This window comes from Ascaphus truei, chromosome 1 (assembly GCF_040206685.1).
Source record: "Ascaphus truei isolate aAscTru1 chromosome 1, aAscTru1.hap1, whole genome shotgun sequence".
In the NCBI taxonomy this organism is placed as follows: Eukaryota; Metazoa; Chordata; class Amphibia; order Anura; family Ascaphidae; genus Ascaphus; species Ascaphus truei.
The window spans coordinates 67,527,539-67,546,460 of NC_134483.1; the positions used below are offsets into that span (position 1 = coordinate 67,527,539).

At 42.7% G+C, this 18,922-nt stretch overlaps 1 long non-coding RNA gene across 1 annotated transcript in view; it reads left to right on the forward strand.

Moving 5' to 3' along the window:
- The window catches only part of LOC142469073 (uncharacterized), a 49,871-nt gene extending 31,891 nt beyond the window's left edge, over nucleotides 1-17,980 (forward strand). Inside the window, exons 2-3 of the long non-coding RNA XR_012788953.1 lie at nucleotides 17,020-17,229; nucleotides 17,337-17,980. This is a non-coding gene — a long non-coding RNA (uncharacterized LOC142469073). The remainder of the gene's footprint in view (nucleotides 1-17,019; nucleotides 17,230-17,336) is intronic.
- The last annotated feature ends 942 nt before the right edge of the window (nucleotides 17,981-18,922 follow it).

An 18,922-nucleotide genomic window follows, 5' to 3' on the forward strand; every position in this document is an offset into this window, starting at 1 on the left:
ACTACTGAACATCTTGCAGGACTCCCTAGACACAGAAATGATAAGCCGTAATGAGTTTGACTTTATGTACCGCAGGTCGCCCACTGTGGCGACATTTTATACCTTACCTAAGGTACATAAACGCCTACAATCCCCTCCCGGATGCCCAATTGTCTCAGGCAATAACTGCTTGTCCGAAGGCAGTAGTATTTATTTGGATAAGGTTTTGAGGGACTTTGTCATTAGCCTCCCGTCGTATGTCCAGGATACGAAAGATACACTCAAGAGACTGGACGGTATCCATGTTACATCTCAGACCATTCTTGTAAGTTTAGATGTTGAATCATTATATACTTACATCGTTCACAAGAATGGTCTTACTGCTGTACAATACTTCTTAGCGACTAGGGATTGTAGGTTCAATAGACATAACTCATTTGTGTTGGACCTACTTAACTTCGTTCTAACACATAATTATTTTGTCTTTGATGGGCAGTATTACCACCAGACCCAAGGTACAGCTATGGGCACAGCTTGTGCACCCACATATGCCAACCTGTACCTGGGCTGGTGGGAACGTACCCACGTTTTTAATGAGGAACTTTCTATGTACACTGACCACATTTCCATGTGGATCAGGTACATAGATGATATCCTGCTCCTGTGGGAAGGATCCAGTCAACTACTGTATGAATTTGTTGAGGTGCTGAATACGAACACGCTTAATTTGAGGCTCACGACTGTGATGAGTACTACATCAATAAAAATTTTAGATCTGAACATCTATGTTGATCACGAATGCAATATCCAAACTAAGGTGTTTAGAAAAAGTACAGCAACTAACAGTTTGTTACTGGCACAGAGCCAACATCCCAGGAGCCTGATAGCAGGTATCCCAATAGGGCAGTACCTCCGTCTTCGGCGTAACTGCTCGACGATTGAGGAATTTACTACCCAATCCAAAGAACTTCGATCTAGGTTCCTCAACCGTGGGTATAGCATCAAGACATTGAATAAGGCTTATCATCGGGAACTACACAGCGATAGGGTCTCACTTCTGTCCAGTAATAATGAGAAAGCGAAGGACAATACAATCAGAGTCATTGGCACCTTTAATAAAAGATGGTGGGCTATTAAAAAGATCTTTGCAAGACATTGGCATCTCCTCCAGGCAGATGAGGACCTGGCTAAGGTTATAGGTCCTAGACCCATCATTACAAGCAGGTGATCTAGGAACCTACGGGATTCTCTAGTTAACAGCCATTTTCAGCGGGCTAGAACTACCACCTGGTTGAGCCCCATGAAGGGTATGTATCGCTGCCAGGGATGTAAAGCGTGCAGACACATCAACGTTGGCAAAGCATTCGCCAATCATGACAATACTTTACAATTCAGTGTCGATAGCTTCATCAACTGTCGTACCACCAACGTTATCTATCTTATCACATGTAATTGTGGTAAGAGGTACGTTGGTAAGACAACAAGACAGCTGCGCAGACGTGTTCTTGAACACATTAATTCTATTAAACACTCTGCAGAGACATCGGTTGCTAGACACGTTACACAATGTCATGATGGCGACATTAATGCTATTAAATTCATGGGCATTTATCAATTGAAATGTCCCATGAGAGGTGGCAACACTGATCAATCCTTGCTTCGTATCGAAGCAGAATGGATTTATAAGTTAAAAACAAGGAGCCCCAATGGTCTTAATGAGGGGTTCACCTTCACACCTTTTATTGGATAAGGGGGCCAACTGATTGGCCATGTGTATTCTGCATTTGATCAACTTTGTGAATATACACAGAACTGGTCTCTCTGATAACCGGCTCAGTCATTTCCGTTGTCCACTAAGACAGTTCTCAGCCTTTGGTATTGAAACAATAAATATTTTATAGTATTATTATTTAGACTAGTGACTATAAGACTAAAGTTCTAAACCCAGCAGTGGGTTTAATATTTGTGTAATGAGTGTATACGTGCCATACATTAAATTGAGATAATAAAAATTACGAGCAAATATACATCCTATATCTTTGAATTGATCAATTTAATTATCAACCATTGCATTACAACTTGACACATTGTGTAACATAATATAATTATGGGGGGTTGCTAACATCCTTACTTGCACAATCACTTATTAATATATGTGCAATATAAGTCCCTTATAACCATAACATATACCCATAACATCCACTTTTAATCAGTACCCTATATATGCACTTTACTATTAGGTTCTCTATGTGTTTTCATAGATTCAATCTGTGTCTCTGCGCATGTATACCATGCTCTGTTAGATATTAGGATTTTTTTCTAAGTCCCCGCGCCTGCGTGGGACTATCTACCAGAGATCGCGCAAAATTTCTAAGTGTCAACGCATGCGCAATGAGTATAGACCCTAACGGTATCATTTCTAAGTTCCCGCGCATGCGCGGGACTAACTAACAGAGATTGCGAAAAATTTCTAAGTGCCAACGCATGCGCAATGAGTATAGACCCTAACGGTATAATTTCTAATTCCCCGCGCATGCGCGGGACTAACTAACAGAGATCGCGCAAAATTTCTAAGTGTCAACGCATGCGCAATGAGAACAGGCCAGAATGGTATAAGTTTTAAGTCCCAGCGCATGCGCAGACCGCAGTAGCGCACGACGCATATGTGAGACTGTAAACTTTTCTATGTCCCCACGCATGCGCACATTGAATGGGAATGGAGTCGAATCATTTCTAAGAGCACACGCATGCGCTATGCGTATGGAATGATACAGGAATATTTTCCAAGATGTCGGGCATGCGCAATGGAAAAAGACCGTTTGTAATCACCTCTAAGTTCCCGCGCATGCGCAGTAGCCACCCCAACCGGAGCACACGATTTATAGTTATAAAAACTGCTCCTAAAGCCCGAAAATCACTGGGAAAAGTGCTAACTGAAGGAATGACACTAAGGAATTGACTGATAGTGTGTCTAATTAGTATATAAGTACCTTATGGAGTGAGTTTAGGTGTAAGCACACTGCGCATGTGCAACAGCTGTGATCAATTGATCTTGCAATTAGGGTACTGCCAGGGTATAAAAAGGTTCACACCTCACTGCCCCAGTAAAATTTGTCCCTGAGTAAGCTCCTTTGCTGGAGGGAAACGCGCGTTGGACGCGCAATGTTGTCAGTCTCCTACTTGGAGCTGTTTTAATGTAGTGTCAGTAGTCTCCTGGCTCTAACTGTGTTGATCCCATCAGCTAATTATTTATTGTATTCTTTAATTTTATAGTGAGTGTGCCTGCTTTCCTTGCACAGCACTGCTGTGTCTGGCAGGTCTATGCTGCAGTGTATGTATCACCATTATCACTGCATTTGCCAGCTTTATCACTCTAGCACTCTTATTTTAACACACTAAAGTCTTTATTATAGTGCGCAGTGCTGGTTGATTTAGCAAGGTAGCTGGACATTTAACCCATTGGCCACTCACTTGTGTACATTTATACACTTTCATTATTGGGTCTCACCGTTGCTCCAGAGGGGTTAACACCCTGACTCCTAGCAACCTGTGTCCTCTTATCTCACCATTATCAAGTGGTTAACTGGGATAGTATGTACTTATAACAGACGACACGGTTGCCCGATAGCGTTGATTTAATATATTTTTAATTCAGATTACACATCACTTTGGTAATATATGTTTTAAGTAAATTTATTAAAAGCTAATTTTTACACTGTTATGGTGTGCATTTAAGTGAATTCTTTTAGGGGGCACATCCATTTTGTGTTTCCCTTCACCTTTTCTGATTCACTTTTCAGTTCACAGTTTGCACCCATTACTTAATTACCACATTGATGTATTTGACCACTTAATTCAATTAGTATGGTTCTGTGATCACTCCCTATCCCTTTGTTGTTTCTTTATATGTTTAGACACCTTGCATCTTTTCCACTTCTTGGTTTTTAATGAGAAATGATAGATTTCTAAAATGTTTGCTATTTGCATTTCTATATTTATACTCACACACAGACCCCAGCCCAGGGGGAGGAGGAGTGTGTGTGTGTTGCCATGCCTCTGCGCATGCACTCTCGGTGACGGCCGCCTCTACGCATTATGTCACTTCCTGTTATGGCTGTTTCTGCGCATGCGCATGTTCTGGCTGCAACTGCCACGTCTGCGTATGCGCAAACAACACCAGCACATGATGTCACTTCTGTGACAGGTTTTGATCCCCATCAAGGAGATTTGACCCATCAAAATTAACCAGGTGCCACAAAGGAAGTATTTACAGACATGTGTAGTAGTGACGTAACCACCGCTGCTCCCGAGAGCGCACAGGGGGGCATGCATGCATGCGTGCGTATTGAGTGAGGACTGGGGCTGGGTGAGGGAGAAAAAAGGGGGAGAGAAAGAGAGGAAGGAAGAGTAAGAAAGGGGGAGAGACATGGGGGTAGAGTAAGGGTGGAAGGTGTGTGAGGATGAGAAGAGGGACTGTGAGGGGGTAAGAGCAAGGTGTGTGAGTGGTGGGACTTGCAAGGCTGCTCACATAGGGACTCTGGTGGAAACAACATTTTTGCAGGGCGGGCCCAAAATATGAAGTTACGCCATTGTCTGTAAGCCTGAGATCAATAGTAAGGCTACGGCTCCAGTGCCTGTGCTGCATGCGCTTCTGCGAGGCTGGCGTTGCGTCCAGCCGAGTCCCCCGGTATGCAGTGAGCTGCGGGGTGAAAGACAGGGGGGGTGTGATGGGGGAGTGAGGGGGCACGGACGTGACGTCACCCAGCAGGTTCGCCCTCATTGGCTGAACCACGGGGGGGGGCATGGCCTAGAGCTCAGTCGCGAGTCCTGTTCTCAATTTTCTTGTCAGCACGGCGGCCGCCCCTCGCAACGAGCCCGGCCCCATTGTGCAGTAGGCAGCGGGGACATGGCCTAAGAAAGCAGCTTGTATGTTTTGTACAGGATAATATTCATGAATACCTAATGGATAACAAAATTATTAGTAATAGTCAGCATGGATTTATATAGCATAGGTATAACCTATAACCAAAATAACCTTATTAGTTTCTTTCAGGGGGTAAGTAGGAATTGTCATCATTGCTCTATGCCCAGGACATACTTGAAAACGAGAGGTAACTCTCAATGTATTACTTCCTGGTAAAACATTTTTATAAATAAATAAATAAACTATATGCAAATATATTCGGGGTCAATACAAGAAGCAGGTTGAAGAGAGGAGAGGAGCAGGATTTGCTGCGTGCAGCTGAGTTTTCATTAGGCTAAGGCCCCGCTCCCAGAGTCAGCGCGCCCGCACTGCAGACAGGCGGGGTGCTGACATACACAGACCGCGATATGCGGTCTCTAGGGAGCGGGAGCCGGAGCGGGAGGTGGGCGGGAGTGGGAGGCTTGAGCGGGAGGTGGGGCATGGCTTGAGCGGAGGGACCCGCTACTCTCCCCCCCCTCCCTCCACGGCTCGGGCTGCTGATTGAAGGTAAGTAAAGCAACACACACACACACACTCATACACATAGACAGGCACAGGCACATACACACAGACAGGCACACACACACACGCAGGCACTCATACACACACACACACACAGACAGAGGCAGGCACTCACGCACTCAGGCACACACATACACACACACAGACAGGCACTCAGACACACACACAGAGGCAGGCACTCACGCACTCAGACACACACATACACACACACAGACAGGCACTCACGCTGCTTTCACTCCATACTCCTCCCCGCTCCCCGAAGCCTCCGCTCCCCGAAGCCTCTCCTCCTCCCGAAGTCTCCCCTCCCCATTGGCTCACAGCCACATCACATGACGCGTCAACGCTAGGGATCACCATTCTCTTGTATCCCATAGCGGCTGATGCGCCTCAGCGTTTAGTAAGCTGTGCAGCCAGGGGGGACCGGGACCGGCTCCGCAGGATTCCCCTGCTGGTGGGGAACACGCGTGTGGCCGCCCGCGCCGCCGGGCGCACCGGGTCCAAGGCCTAAGATTCAGGCCCCTAGGTGGTATTGAGAGCTCAAATGGTAGCCCCTCCCAGGCTCCTCCTGCTGGCTCCTCTTTGCACTGTGCTGGTAAGGTAAATGTATATATTTTGTGTCTGTTTGTGCATATATGTTCAGCATGCACTGTGTGTATGTGGTGTGCCTGTGTTTATATAGTGTGTTTGTTCATGCATGCTGCATGCATCTGGTGTGTGTATTTGTTCTGTTATTGTGTGGTATGTGTTTCTTCTCATAAGAAGGGGTAATTTAGTTAAATCCTTTGGCCAAAGCATTGCAAGACTGCAACTACACCAAGGTTTGCAGGTCCACCACTACCTGTAAACATTACAGTATATTCACCTCTCTCGTGGAGGAAGTCTGTAGTCTGTACCAGGTCATTCCCAAGTCTGTACCAGGATTTGTTCATTACATCACCTGTGTGTCATGTACTGTACCAGTTAGACCTTCATATTCCTCTTCTTGTGTTGATAACTATAGCTTTGTGGAAGCTGTAACCTCTTGTAGTTGAAGAGTTAGGTATTCTGCTGTTCTCTCATGTTCGGAAGCAATTAAACATTCATTTAGGGCTTTTCTCCTGTATGACAGAATTACTTCTCTTATTTTCTGCTCCTACATGACCCATAGCACTGTTCTAAACAGGACAACCATCTTCTTAACCTCTGTTACATTATAATATTCACAATTTGCTTATTTAAAGAATCTGTTCAGCCTTTTTAATAACAGAAATATCATATTAAGAGAAGAAAAAAAAAGAATCTCGTTAAAACATTCAGGCACCTCTATGTCTTGGGGTAAATATATTCTAAATAATTAAATCGTTTTTGATTAAACATGTAGTTTTTTTCTGTAGGAGAAAGGCAAATATGCATAGAGTCTAGTCTGTGAAAATAGCAACAAAAGTTAGTTCTTTATTCAAATCTTTTGGTAGTAGATACAGTATAAAGGCTCCTACTGTAGCACGATCCCTTATTTTAGAAAGGAGCATTTGTCCTTTATAACCTGAGGGTACAGTGCCTGGAAAATACTACTGCAAACCTGGCTTCCAAATTTAGACATTGGCTTGTTCCCATGAAAAATAAAATAAGTACTCCAGTTCAAATACACTTTAGAATGATGCACAATTCCCGTTTAATTTATCTCTTTTCAAAATAAATATTTGAAGTTTCCCTAATCTAACTCTGTATAATATAAAAGAATATTTGACAGCAAACATGTATTTCTTCCCAAGTTTAGAGTGGCCAGACTTGATCAGCTGTTTTGACTGAAAAAATCGCTCAGCAGAACAAATGCTTTTGTTTACATAGGTTATTTCTATTGCTGCCCTTTTTAACATTGGACTTCTTGCAGTGTTGATGTTTATTTACTCTATTTTGGGCATGAACCTGTTTAGCAACCTGCCGAGGGCTGAAGTGATAAATGACATTGTGAATCTTAACACTTTAGGAAGTAGCAAATTACTTATGTTTAGACTGGCAACTGGGACAGGATGGAGTGACATATAAAAAGAACTGCTCCTTGGTGACATGAAATCATGCATTGTTTGTGTCTGCTATATGTTCTCATACATACCCTTCAGCTTCACATTTATCATGAATATTATGTTGCTGTCATCTTAGGAGAACTTTACTAAGAAGAAATGGCAGATCTAACATACGATAACTTTGACATGCACTACAAAGCGTGAAGCAAACATGACCTAAAGACACTTAAATCGTCATACTGTATGTGATCATCTGATGGCTTTGTAATGACTGTCATTATAACTGTTTTAGAAAAGCTACAACTGCAACACATCAAGCTGAAACAAACATTAGAAAAAATGATGTCAAAAGCACGATTTGGATCTCTCTCCAACCAGAAAAAGTTTGGAAATGCAGAGTTATGGACTTCCGACCCATAACTCTGCCCCCCATTTACATAGGCATTACATTAGGAAACATATATCAAATAGTTGTATATAAAAACATCAAATATTGTTTGAAATGTATAAGCTTTCAAATATTACATATATGTAACGGGTATTCCCTGTGAATACAGACGCTACTACCTGCTGTGTATACCTGTGTGGCTCTCAGGAGCCTAAGCCTCCGCTCGGGGAGCCTGGGGTAGATACATATAACACAATCTCGTGGTGCAACGCCTCCACCTGTGATGGCTCCCGCCAGAGGAGGAGTGGTTCCTCGCAGGACAAATATATATATATTACTCCACACACCGCATGTAAAATAACCAATGACTTTACTGTAGCAATACAGAGAACAAAGTCCTTGGCGCACTATCATGTATGTTAACCTGATACGAAAGTTCCCAGTGCTGAGATTAAGAGAAACAGTTCATGAATCTTCGCCGTTGATTCTCTTGGATTTCTTATGATGGTAAGTAGTTATCTGGAATCAAAGAAGACAGAAAAACCATTGTGCAGTACTCTCTATTAGTGGAGATCTCATCCACACAGCTGCTAGCTACTTACATCCAAGTAGATAAAGAAAGGCCTTGAAAGGTATCTTTAGCTGGCCGTCTGGGACACTCCAAGGTTGAAAATGGGTCCTCAGGTGTTATACGCCCTCTCCACACGGATCAACCGCAGTGCCAGATATCATAAGGAATAATAAAAATGCCAATGGTGTAGTACAGTACAATTTAATAAAAACGATTTAAGATCAAAACAGCCAATGCACTCACATGCTATATGACCTTACTACATGGATTACGACGTGCCGTCCGCAGGCTTGAGGAGCTGTTGTGTGGTGTGTAAAGAGGTTGAGTCCCACGTGTACCTCTTCTTGCGGCCACAACTCAAAGCGCCAGGTCAACCTCAGATGACGTCAACATCCACTGCACCTTCCCCAGCCGGTTCGTGCACGCAGCAATGCGTGCAGTCTAAGCTCCACCCTACGCGCGTTTCGTGACTACTGACGTCACTTCCTCAGGGGTATGGAGCAATGATGGTGGAGTGTGCTATTTAAGCATATAGAAAGCCAGTTCTAAGGCCCTGATAGGATAATTAATCTTAAAGGGACAGCTGGCTATAATAAAAATTATTATAGTGGAGAATGCCATGGAAAAAACTTATGACCATAGCAAAAATTCACCATAAGTAAATACAAGTATTACATAAAAATTATACATAAAAATACAATGCAATAATTCTACATATTTCAAAACAAATGATATAAATTACAATACATTTAATTAATCATTTTAATGGCTTATACTAACCTTCACTCTGCTGAAGCTAATTAGCACAAACCATGTAGCAAGCAGATTAGGAAAAGAACAGAGGATTCAGAGGAGTATAATGAGGAGGACCAGGAACTCCCATACAGATGCTTACCCAATTAGCTATCTTGTAGAAATGATGCCAGATCGAAATCTATATTGAGACCTCTTGGAGTTAATGTTTTTAAGGTATAGATCCAATAGCTTTCTCGCCGCGATATTAGATTTATCTTATCTCCCCCTCTCCAGTTTTGTTTAGGGCAATCAGCCTGTTGATAAGCTTGCTGCAAACTATCCTTGTCTTCCCAACCCGCATGTCTGGTAAGGGAAGTTACGTGACTGGAAACGGTTCCAGGGTAAATTAGAGGGCACACTTGCGGTAAAGTCTCTGGTAGATACACTACTCGTGGGCCTCTATCAGGGGGTATAGCTTGTTCGGTGGCCAGTAATAGGGTGTTCTCTTGTTGGTCAAGGTTGTAGTGCTTGCTGATGAGGTGGGCGCCCGCCAGACCAGGTAATGTCCTTACTGCGCTGCAGACAGTAAACATGGATACATCGGCAGGTACCCTGTCTACAGCGACTATGTGTCGCAGGAGCTCTCCTAGCCTTTCGACCCAGTCAGCCACTTGTTGGGGTGTGAGCGCAGACATGCTGACTGATAGGATACTATGTGAACTACTGAGTAGGGCACCCCAGGGCTGACATCTCAGCAGCGCCTCCAAATGTAACGGGTATTCCCTGTGAATACAGACGCTACTACCTGCTGTGTATACCTGTGTGGCTTTCAGGAGCTTAAGCCTCCGCTCAGGGAGCCTGGGGTACATACATATAACACAAACTCGTGGTGCAACGCCTCCACCTGTGATGGCTCCTGCCAGAGGAGGAGTGGTACCTCGCAGGACAAATATATATATATATCACTCCACATACCGCATGTAAAATAACCAATGAATTTACTGTAGCAATACTTATTCATATATCAACAGGTGTCCCTCTCTAGAGGAGACACTAACTACTGCGTCTTGCAGGACACTCCCACCTACACCGGGTGATCCCACCCCGTGTCCAGTAACCCCACACAATATGTCCCGCACCCTTAAAGGGAGATGATATGTGTGACTGCGCAGCCACTAGTCCCGTATGAATATAATATATATGTAGGATCGTTGGTGCACTTGGTGATGGTTACCTGCCGAGCACTCCAGTGCCCGGGCCTGCCAAGAAGCTTCACAAAGGATCCGAAGGCTGATGAATACAGGAACTACCATCCGGGGCGATCCCACCCGGATGGCTGCTGCAGCGGAGGTCTGAGCCCAAACCTCTGGATGGACGCGCAGCATCCGCTGTGTCCCTAACTGACTCTGGGTAGTAAGGGGCAGGGTCCCTAACCTGAGGCCTGTCCCTACAACACTCAATGCTACTAGTAACTCAGGGCTATCTGGGGCCTAGGGGGCTGCTGGCCTAGTGCAGGGAGTCACTGGGCCCATCAAGGTTGAAACATGTCTGTGAGTGGGTTAACTGACTTTGCATCTCCCAAGTCCTTGCTTAAAAGCTGTGTTTAAAACAGCATGCATTGGCTAAGGGTTGTTCATGTAATGTGAGCTTGAGCTAAAAGGTGGCACTGTGTGCTCATTTGCATGTCATTTCCCAGAATCCCTTGCTGCAGTGGAAGTGCTGTGTGCTGGGCGATAATGGTGAAAGACAGGGTTGCAGACCTGTCTAAGACATGCAAATGAATATACAGGAATATTTACAGTTGCTATATGCTATACTGTGGAGGGTTTTTGTCACTTTTTTTACCCACCATAACCTTAATAAATGTGGTGATTATATATATACATATATATATATATATATATATATACATATATACATATATACACTACCGACACACTTTATTGAAGTGTGGTCGGTACCGCAAGCCGGGAAATCTCCCGGCTTGCTAGTGGCCGCCCCTCGGCGTGCCGCGCGTCATAGACGCGCGGTCACGCGTCATCGGGAGCGTGCGCCCCCTGCACGCGTGTCCAGGGGCTCCCCGAGGGAGCCCTGGTGTCCCGCGATCGCGGGACAGCGGCAGGGGGTTCCGGGGGACCCGGCGGACCCGGCAGCGGTAGGGAGAGCGCCCCGATCGGAGGGCGCTCTTCCGCTGCTTCGGCGCGCGCCCGTCACACTCGGGCGCGCGCCAGGCTACTGCTGCGGCACAGAACGGGCAAATGCTCGAATAAACTGTGCCGCAGCAGTACATATATACATATATATATATACATATATATATTTATATATATATATATATTTATATATATATATATATATATATATATATATATATATATATATATATATATACATATATACATATACATACATACAGTTTGGTCCGAAAATAATTGGACACTGATACAAGTTTTGTTATTTCGGCTGTGTACCAAAATAAATAAGTTACAGTTAAATAATGAATATGGGCTTACAGTGCAGTCTATCAGCTTTAATTTGAGGGTATTCACATCCAAATTGGAGGATGGATTTAGGAATTACATCTCTTTATTATGAAGCCCCCTCTTTTTCAAGGGACCAAAAGTAATTGGACAATTGACACAAAAGCTGATTCATGGAGAGGTGTGGGCTACGGTATTCCTTTGTTATTTCATCATCAATTAAGCAGGTACAAGGTCTGGAGTTGATTCCAGGTGTGGCATTCGCATTTGGAAGCTGTTGCTGTGAACCCACAACATGCGGTCAAAGGAGCTCTCAATGCAAGTGAAAAAGGGCATCCTTAGGCTGCAAAAAATCCATCAGAGAGAAAGCAGGAACATTAGGAGTGGCCAAAGCAACAGTTTGGTACATTCTGAGGAAAAAAGAACGCACTGGTGAGCTCTGCAAAACAAAATGGCCTGGACGTCCACGGAAGACAACAGTGGTGGATAATCATAGGATCCTTTCCATGGTAAAGAAAAACCCCTTCACAACATCCAGCCAAGTGAAGAACACTCTCCAGGAGGTAGGCATTGTGAGGAATAGGGGAACACGTCCCTTGTGGCGCGTTCCCTCCTCTTTTACTTCCAGTACTGCAGCTGCTGCTGCCTCCGCTCTTCCCCCCGCTGGTGCACGTAACCCCGCTCTGCTTACAGAGCGCGCACTCGCTCCTCTTCCAGAGTGTCACAGAGCATAGCTCCGCCCCCTTGGTCGCGCCATGCATCCTCTGCGCGTGGCGCGCACGCGTGACATCGTGCAGCGATCCCCAGCTGCGTGTCAAGCTACTAACGAGACCCTTGTCTGCCTGCAAGTATCCCAGCTTCCTCTGATGCCGCGCCTCCACTCCACCTCCCAAGTCATTGGTCACTTCCTGTATAAAGACCCAGTCAGTGCTCAGTCTCATTGCTGAGCATAACTTTGTGTAGCCTTTGTGTGTGCCTGCCTTGTCCAGCCCAGTCTTGTCATGTTCTCTGCAGTTAACCTCTCGTGTACCGACCTAGCTTTGTATTTGGATTCTCTCTGGCTTTTGACCCCTGGCTTACGGATAATGACTACAAGTACCTCTCCAACCCCAGATCACAGGCTTACGGACTTCAACTATGTGTACCTCTCCAACACACGGACTACTGCAAATATTAGATTTACCCTTTCTTCATACCCAGACCCACCAACGCTACAAACCACCTTCTGGGTCTGCCTCCGCTACTGTGGGTGGGTGGCATAGTCCTTCCCACCTCAGTGCCAGGGTCAGGTCTTGTTTGTGGGCTTGCGCAAGCGTTACAGGCATATCATTATCCAAGTCTACCATAAAGAGAAGACTTCACGAGAGCAAATACAGAGGGTTCACCACAAGGTGCAAACCATTCAGAAGCCTCAAGAATAGAAAGTCCAGATTGGACTTTGCCAAACAATATCTAAAAAAGCCAGCCCAGTTCTGGAACAGCATTCTTTGGACAGATGAATCTAAGATCAACCTGTACCAGAATGATGGGAAGAAAAAAGTATGGAGAAGGCTTGGAGCGGCTCATGATCCGAAGCATACCACATCATCTGTAAAACAAGGTGGAGGCAGTGTGATGGCATGGGCATGCATGGCTTACAATGGCACTGGGTCACTAGTGTTTATTGATGATGTGACAGAAGACAGAAGCAGCCGGATGAATTCTGAAGTGTATAGGTATATATTGTCTGCTCAGATTCAGCCAAATTCAGCGAAGTTGATTGGACGGCGCTTCACTTTACAATGTTCGTGGGCAAATGGCGGCCGCAATCTTAGTTCGTGGCTAAGATTGCGGCCGCCATTTGCCCACGAACATTGTTGCTGTCTACAGTCAAACTTTGGCTCTTGTGTGTGTTCCACGGCCGGTTTACTACTAATCAAAGGACCTTCCAAGCACTGCTCCCTGGAGGGACCTTTCTCGGTGAACACTGAATGCGAGGTGTTCCGCTTCTGGTTTTTGCTGCACGAAGGAGGGTCACGTGACGACGCCACTAACCTGAGCCGGATGCTGATGATCGAGCTGTTGGCACATGAGAGCCTATCTCATAGATGCTATTGATTGCTGTACTTTTGTGAGTGGGCATTTTACAGATTTTATGTTCCTTTAATACAATTTTATTATGGTAATGCACTAGGTGTGCGCCTGTTTCTTTTTCTTTCCTTTTTTCCACATATATATATATATATATATATATATATATATATATATATATATTTATAAGTAAATACAGAAATACAGAACAGACATAAATACACTGAAAGCAGTTAATCTGTATTTTATAGGTCTTATCGTTGTGTGTACTTTCTAGTTCTAATCAATAATACACACAGCTTTGTGTTTACATTTTATAATACTTTTACAAAGGTTTTTTTTTTTTTTAAACATGTTTATCAGGAGAAGTAAAATCTTGTGCAATTCTAATAATACTAAAGGGCTTTTTCTACATTAGCTGAAGCGGACGATTAAGCCATTTTCGGACGAAAGTCAATGGGGAATTTCTGCCGACAGAAGCCCAACTGGACCTTTCGTCTGACACAGAATAAACCCCTACAGATTATATTTCGGGATTCCGGTTTTCTCTGTTTATTGTTTCATGAAATCAGTGTTTATTTATTGTCAGTGCTTTTTTGGTTTATTTTAAAAATCTGTGTTTATCAGAGTGAGCAACGAAAAGAAATTGATACACATTTGAATTTGGTGTTTATCCAAGCATTTTGTTTTTTAGTGTCCATATTCTCCTGTGATGTTTTTGTCTCTTTGAGGGAAGATTAACAATAGCACTCTAACACACCCTAAATGTGAAAATATACAAGTCAACCACACATATGTGAATAATAAAACAATAATTGTAATAATCGTGTTTAAAAAGTAATATAGTGTTAAAAATAACAATTAAGCGAACAAATAATAAAATAAAGAACTGTGAATCAAGCTACAACCCTTGATAAAGACTGTTCCACTCGTCTTGCATCAGGTGATCTTCCAAAAAATCAGGGGAGCTTGTCTCGTAGTTATGAAATAAAGAAACATTACATAGTGCAATAATTCCTCGAAGATTCAGGGGAGCGCCAATGTTCACGTGATTATATGAAAAAGAAAAATAAAGGCAACATAGTGTGAAACAGTCTCAATTCTTTCTTTCTAGTGAAAAAGGTAATCCACTCACAATTTTCCTTTCAAAAATTAGGCATTACAGAGACACTCCTCTCTCTGTTTAGAGCAATGAACATGGATATCCACAGGTGTAGACCCCTTTCACTTTTTCTCCACCACCGCATCCAGTCTGTGCAAGTCACAGTTGAGAAGTCCTGGCAGCCGGAGATCCCCCTTACAGCACTTCCGCCCACAGCCCTGCGTCAACCGGATGTGACGTTGATGGGAGCAGAGAAGCAGAGGGAAGAAACACACTGTGTACCGGTGAATTGCTTTATCTATCAGGATTTCGTACAATGACTGTACCTATTATTCCTTATGTGCGTGCATAGCCATATGTTTCATCTGTGATGATCTCCAATACATTTTAAGACGTTATTGCGCAATTTTGGTATTTCTTATTATTTCTGGGTATTCGTGCGGTGGTGCAGAAAAAGTGAAAGGGGTTTACACCTGTGGATATCCATGTTCATTGCTCTAAACAGAGAGAGGAGTGTCTCTGTAATGCCTAATTTTTGAAAGGAAAATTGTGAGTGGATTACCTTTTTCACTAGAAAGAAAGAATTGAGACTGTTTCACACTATGTTGCCTTTATTTTTCTTTTTCATATAATCACGTGAACATTGGCGCTCACCTGAATCTTTGAGGAATTCTGCAATCAAAAAGACTAAGAGAACAGTCTTTACAAGGGTTTTGAGTAGCTTTTCTATTAGCACCTTTTACACTGGGTGGTGGATTTATCACATGATTAAGTAATAGATCACAGTTCACGTTGTAATTGAATTTATGGATATTATTTCTGTCATTTGCTTTTTAAACACATTGTTACACATATTTCACTTTTTTAGGACATTGTTATAAGTAAGCGCCGTTGCAATCACATTTTTTTCACTATAGTGCAATAATGTTATGAAATAATTGGTGCAATCAAAGCTCAAAAGTGACTACTCACAATAAAGCAGTCAAATTTGGGCAGTCATCCAACTTAAGGGGTGGATGTACCCTGTGTATACAGCAGCCACCAGCCCCCAACCTCCGAGGAAAAAAAGAAGAAAAGAGACCATATAGTGCAGATGGTTTTTGTATTAAAAGGGGGATTCAAAAAATGCAGGCTTACACTTCATATGATCGATGGCTTACACTTCATATGATGAGTGCAGGCTTACACTTCATATGATGTTTTTGTTTCTTACCTGTGGAGGGGCTGCCACGAGAGGTGGAATTTAATAGGAAAGGATTCTTCATTTCCGGTGTTTATCGGTTTTAAGTGAAAGTGCAAGATGATCAGTCGGGGGATGGGGGGTATGTACATTTTTTCCATCTGCTCAAGGTTTGCAATGGAAAAATGTTGCCAGGATTATGAAATTCCCTAATGGATGATCATTCTACATTTAAAAGTTAAAACTATGTCCATTTTATATACTGTCATTTATTCTATATAACAATTTGGCATGTGTTTTCTTCCTTATTGCCAATGCAAATGGGGGTCATGGCAGAGTTATTAGAGAGACCCATATAATTCTTTCAATGTCATTTTTTTTAATGACTTTTTTTGTGTGTTTTAGGTAATATTTATGTATAGTACATCTGTGAATAAATATATACTGAATGTAGAAATGATCAATCTCACCAGAACTTCTTGCATCCTTCAAAAACAATTTTTTCTTTGTTTAAATTTGCCACAAATGTTATGCAATTCACAAAACGTTTAACTTCCATTTGTGAATAGGGACTCTATACCTAATTCGCAGAGCTGCAGAGCCACAGAGCCGTACAGAGTCAAAGATGTGAGTATGAAAATGAGGAAAACAGCATGTGCACCCAAGTGCAAACGTGCAAATGTATTGGTCAATGTTTCAGTCCACCTTGGGTCCTTCCTCAAGACCAATCGGAACCACTACAGTCCGTCTCCATTTACACCTCAGCATCTAAAAATTACGTACTCCAAAAATTATGTACCCAACAAAATAAAAAGTTGGAAAAAAATTCTATTGAAAATCTTGAGGATAAACTGGTTGTATAATCTATAATGCTTAATAAGGCAACAGTGTTGAAAGAGTATATGGAAGGAGCTGAAACATTAAGGGACAACTAAAGAGCATTGCAATTAGCAGATAGAATGTGGCAAGTTCATAGTGCAATAAATAAGCATTTAGTAAAATATGCTGTGTGTTGAATCTTATTAGATCCTGGTATTGGATATCAATGAGTCCCATCTATAGAGGAAACACAAGAAAAAGTCACGAAAGAAATGAATTCAAGTAGAAATCAATAAATATCTTTCAAACATCTATGTGGCCATCTACAACTACTGGAACCTCTCCAGTGAAGCAGCACTGCAAGAACTGAAAGACCTGCTTGAGAAGATGAAATGGGATATTGTCGGCCTTAGTGAAGTAAGTAGAAAAGATAAAGGCCTCACAGAGAACAAAAGCAGATATATAATATGTGACATAAGGCTTTTGAAGCAATGTATATGGAAAATATTTATCATCTCTCATAGGGTTAATGTCTGCTTACTGAGATTCCTATCAGCTGTTAGAGTATCCCTTGCAAGACACACAGAGGAACGGGAGATCAAAAGAAACACAGGGGCTGGCGTTTTTCTACCATTCTGCCAGCATAGCTGCAGTGAGGCTGTCAATTGTTTGTAGGAGTAAGCGGATCGTCAATCAAGGAGGGTGAAGGCCTGGCAAAGTGAAAGTATGCACACAGACCGGGAGTCGGCTGTGTTAATTGCCGCTGATTTCCCTCGCCCCCACCCCCCCAACAGAGCCCCCGGTTGCACCACACCATAATGAGTAACTAGAGTAGCTTTCCCCGAGATAGGCCCGAGATGAGATTGGGTGGGGGAAACAGGGTTACATAAGTAATAACCTATATCTTTAAAAAAAGTTATAACATATACAGTGGACTCTGAGAGGATGCTCTTTAGCACTGCTGGAAAGCTGCAACAGTCTGTGTGGGTGTTTGTGCAATAACTGCCCAGTACCGTGTGTGCAGTTTGCTTAGAACAGTTACTGCAGCAGAAGTCTTTGTTGGTGTATTCTGTACTAACTCCCCCAGTACAATTATGTGGGGCTGGTTTGGTCTTTTTATTATTTTATATTTTTATCCTGTTGGAAATAATTGCCCAGTGTTGCTGTTCTGTCAACATCTAAATAAACATCTAAACATCTAAACATCTAAATAAAGAATTTGATTACTTAATCTGCAGTCCTTGCTCTACTACCCCTTTTGGAGATAATGCATTATTAACTGTGTGTTACCCACTCCTAACCATATTAAATTGAGCTTTCCATCTCTTGCACCCTTCTTTGTTTCTCATTTGTCTCCCTTACTCTCTACTGCTTTGCCTCAATTTCCCTTTGTCCTTCTACCTCCTTGTGTGTTTTCCGCCGTCTCTTAGAATCCAAACTTTGGCAATATCACCCAATAAATATAATATTTTCTCACTTCATAATACTCACAGGAGTGCTGTAAGAGTGTGACTTCATATGCAACAGCAATACACATCCACTTAACCCTTTTAGTGCTCTGTAATGCATTGCAGGTCTCTCAAACATCAAAAATGTTTTCATTCCTATGCATCACCACTGTAATTAACCCTTTCTAGGTTCTCATGGGTTTCTGAAATACTGCAAAAATCCTGCAAGTCATTAACAAACTTTACTGCTTTAAGTGGCTTGGTTCTTTAGTTACCTATTTTAATATATAAATAAATCAATTGCTGATCTCTTTCTTTCATTTCTATAAGTAAAAGTCCCATATTTAGAAGCCAAAGAGGCTGCCAGGACCTATGCACCAGGCTTAAGTGAACCTAGAGGTGGCAAAATATCTGATGGAGGAGAGAAGTATGAGCGTAATATGAAGGAGACTCATGTAAGTGGAGGTGATGACAGACAATTACCAGCAAGGGCTAGCATGGTGCGTATTATTTTTTAGCTAGAGTAGACAAAAGGCAATAGGCCATGACCAGAAAGTCTGTAGACCAGTGGTTTTCAACCTATTATTTGTTCTGGAACCCTATAATTATATTGGGAAATTCTGCAGATCACTAACACTCTCTAATAGCGCATCTGAAATTAG